The sequence below is a fragment of the Crinia signifera genome, chromosome 2, assembly GCF_055691185.1.
Source record: "Crinia signifera chromosome 2, ASM5569118v1, whole genome shotgun sequence".
NCBI classification, from domain to species: Eukaryota; Metazoa; Chordata; class Amphibia; order Anura; family Myobatrachidae; genus Crinia; species Crinia signifera.
Window position 1 is genome coordinate 18,051,753 of NC_139218.1, and position 4,368 is coordinate 18,056,120.

Below are 4,368 nucleotides of genomic sequence, written 5' to 3' on the forward strand. Positions count from 1 at the left end.
TTAACCTATTGTCAATGTCAATCTAATGTATGTCATCCTTTTGTCAGTGTCACTCTATTGAATGTCTACCTAGACACTGTAGACGTTCCAACTACTTTCCGTCTCTGGAAACATGGCGCCAGCAGAGGAGAAAGCAATGCGTCAGTCTGCCTGCTATCTCCTGTGCATGGCCATCATACTGAAGGCAACACTAGCAACTGGCACAGGTGCCCAGCGGCATGGGGTAAGCATGCTGGAAGGGAGATGCGGGCAGCATTTTGGGCCTCACAGGGATGCTGCGATGGTGAGTCACATCCCTATTTTCATGGCTTTGAGCTGCTGGCCATGCGCTCAGTCCATCTATCTCTGTGGATAGACGCATGCGCATGCCCACCATGTCGATCCACCGCCTCTCTGGTAAACAGAGCAGTGAATGACAGGGGGATTCCCAACTGCCCCCACTGCCCACGGGACAGTCACGATTTGTGGTGACTTTTCTGTGTAAATTGGGACCGTTGGGAGATAGGTGATTTCTCATGTGCAGAACAAGTTTTGCCATTGGGGATACTGGAGACTACATGGGGAGTAGGATCCTTCTGCTGACACATGTGGGGGAACTTTGCTTTTGCACAATCATCTTTCTGCTGAAGCGCAGAAGGGATTCAGAGCAAATGCTCTATGGTGAGGAACCCACCGCGCTCAGCAGGGTCTTAGAGAGCTCCATCACCACATCTCTCTTTGGTAGTTTGTAGCCACTGTCTAATCCCAGGCTGAGCAGAAATACACAGACTATGTACCGTATTTATCGGCGTATAACACGCACAGGCGTATAACACGCACCTTCATTTTAAAAGGGAAATCTCAGGAAAAAGTAAAATTTTTACCTGTCCGAGGCCGCAGGCTGTGTGCCACTCATTGGGCTCCTCCGGGATAGTCCTCACCTCAGCTAACTACCATGTTGGTGTAACTCCGGCTAAATGTCCCGCAGCATCACAGGGAAGCTGCCCGTCCCACCGGAGGGGTCTGCAGCCCGAACAGCGGCTCATAGGCTCCGCCACACGCAGGGGCCGCACACCGAAACTTTCCAGCTCAGCAAAACAAGGCTCCTTCCCGTCTCTTGCTGCCGGCACTCCGTTGCTGCTGCTGCTGCTGGGGCGCTCCGTGCCAGCACCTCTCCGGGACTCATCCTGCACACGGCGCAGGCGCACGGAACTCACGTCACTAGCCCTTGAGAGAAACGCGAGATTTGGCTGGCGCATGCGCCGTTCGCTCATAGGAAGTGGCAACGCTCCCGGCTGCCTGTCCCTCTGCATGTGCCCGCTCCAGTGTTGCACCAGCGTATTTATTGTGTGCGGCGTCCTGCCGCCTGTCCCTCTGGGGGTGCCCGCTCCGGCGCTCCCTCGCTATATCGAGGTATAACACGCACATATCGGCGTATAACACGCACCCATCTTTTCCCCCTATTTTCAGGGGGAAAAAAGTGCGTGTTATACGCCGATAAATACGGTAAATCTTAGCAGTCATTATGGCTGTTGCTGACAGATTCCTTGTATGAGTACAGAAATGCTTCTTCTCACCTCTATACCTCATGTTCCTAGTGTGATGTTAGTAGGGGATAAATCTATGCAGCTATTAGACACAGTAAATGAAGGTGCCCAGGCTCATTGTTACAGCGCGATCTCTTATAACAAGACAAGCATATCCAGCGCCTGCTATCACCATGTCATAAGTAAAACGCTTTGTTCTATTGATGGGCATCGAACCCAGGTCTGTTGCGTACATGGTGAGAGACGCAACCTGATGAGCCACAGAAGCTCACCAAGTAGTGTCTGTGTTTAGAGATACTTAAACATTGACAGTGTCTCTAAACTCCGCCCATTTCCTGTAACTGCAGCCAATCCCACAGAAGGTGCAAGAAATTATGCAAATAAGTAAAATATGCTCCTGTACGCACAGGCTGCTTCAGATAGTTGCTAGGTATTGTAAATAATAAAATCCATAACCCATACAAAGTAGAAGACGTATCTATAGCAATAAACAAAGTGAGGAACAAAAAATAACAAAAATAAACATAAAATAAAACTCTCCCTCATATAAACGTTTTCCGGTGTATGGAGACATAAATACCAGAGTGACAGGCGGAGCTGCCAAGTCAGCTTATAAGGAGCAGATTTGGGCTTGTTATTTTTTGGAGTTGCTTATTTTTTTGGGATGGTTCCTTGTTGCTTGTTTTTGGGCTTATCTTTTTTTTTAGTAGCTTGTATTGGTGACTGTTCTGTGAAAATTGGGACCGTTGGGAGATAGGTGATGCCTCATGTACAGAACAAGTTTGGCCATTGGGGTTACTGGAGACTACATGGGGAGTAGGATCCTTCTGCTGACACATGTGGGGGAACTTTGCTTTTGCACAATCATCTTTCTGCTGAAGCGCAGAAGGGATTCAGAGCAAATGCTCTATGGTGAGGAACCCACCGCGCTCAGCAGGGTCTTAGAGAGCTCCATCACCACATCTCTCTTTGGTAGTTTGTAGCCACTGTCTAATCCCAGGCTGAGCAGAAATACACAGACTATGTCAATCTTAGCAGTCATTATGGCTATGTTGCTGACAGATTCCTTGTATGAGTACAGAAATGCTTCTTCTCACCTCTATACCTCATGTTCCTAGTGTGATGACAGTAAATGAAGGTGCCCAGGCTCAGTATTACAGTGCGATCTCTTATAACAATTGCTATTAACGGAAGACAAGTTTGTTACCTTTATCCAGCGCCTGCTGTCACCATAAGTCATAAGTAAAACACTTTGTTCTATTGATGGGAATCGAACCCAGGTCTGTTGCGTACATGGTGAGAGACGTAACCTGATGAGCCACAGAAGCTCACCAAGTAGTGTCTGTGTTTAGAGATACTTAAACATTGACAGTGTCTCCAAACTCCGCCCATTTCCTGTAACTGCAGCCAATCCCACAGACGGTGCAAGAAATTATGCAAATAATTAAAATATGCTCCTGTACGCACAGGCTGCTTCAGATAGTTGCTGGGTATTGTAAATAATAAAATCCAAAACCCATACAAAGGAGAAGACGTATCTATAGCAATAAACAAAGTGAGGAACTAAAAAATAACAAAAATAAACATAAAATAAAACTCTCCCTCATATAAAAGAGTTCTGATATAAGGAGACATAAATACCAGAGTGCCAGGTTGTTGGATGTGTGCATTTATAACAATTGCTGGCTTTCCTGTTCATTTTCCTTTGGCCGGTGAGAAGAAAAGAAGATGTCGTCCCTGTGTGTCTGAACCTGCTGCCGGAGTAATGTGACACCCTCAGCCACAGTCCCTGATGTGATGTATATACTGATGGAGCACCTCTCATTCAGCGCTAGGATTCCACCGCTGGCGAGATGGTGCTCCATGTGACTGGGACGCATGAGTGTCCCACACACGAACGTCCCAGTTTACAGGATACGCGAACCCTGGCGGCGGCGGCGGCGGTGGAGGCTAGCATCGGGGAAGATTTATATTTAATGTATGAAAACCATCCAGACAACACGGATAAAAACTAGAACGCATTCACCATATGCGTGTCTGTGCACAGAAATATAGCAAAAGTCCAAAATAACTGAGTAAACAATCCAAAAAAAAGGCCTTATACAGTCCATATAAAAAAAATATATAAAGAAAGTAAAAAATAGAAAAAAACATTTAAAAAAAGGAAAGTGTTTAAAATTCCTTCATACATACAATCAGTGGCTAGAAGGTAGGTGATGGCTGCTCACACACTGGATCCACCAACGCGTTTCGGTCGAATTACCTTCTAGCCACTGGTTGTATGTATGAAGGAATTTTAAACACTTTCCTGGTGAACATCAGTGGTAATTGCTCAATTCAGAGATTTCTTGATCACAGATAGAAGGCCCAACGCGTTTAGTCAAATCATGACTTCATCAGGGGCAGAAATTGCAATCAGCAGTAACTATGAATGTTCAGTACAAAAAAGACTTAGGAGTCAGGTGTCTCAGAAATAATCCGGTAAGCTTCCAGCAATCAGAAAAAATAAGGGATTTTTCTAGCTTAGTATAACCAATCAAAGATATTTGCCAGATGTGATAGAATCCTCAAAGTAAATTGGCAAGGATAAGAGCAGTCACATACAGCAGGGGTTCACCATACCGGCGCCCCCCTGCTCCCGGGCCGGAATCAAGTCCCAATCCGCCCCTGTGCACACATTCCACTGAGGCAGCTCCTCTGTAATATTCTCCTTATGCATGTGGCACCTTTGTCACCTTCATTTTAAAGACTTGCTTCATTGTTAAATAAAATATACAGTATTTGAGACTGAGACATAAATCTAATATACAGTAAATAACATTTTATTTCTTTGGCATATATT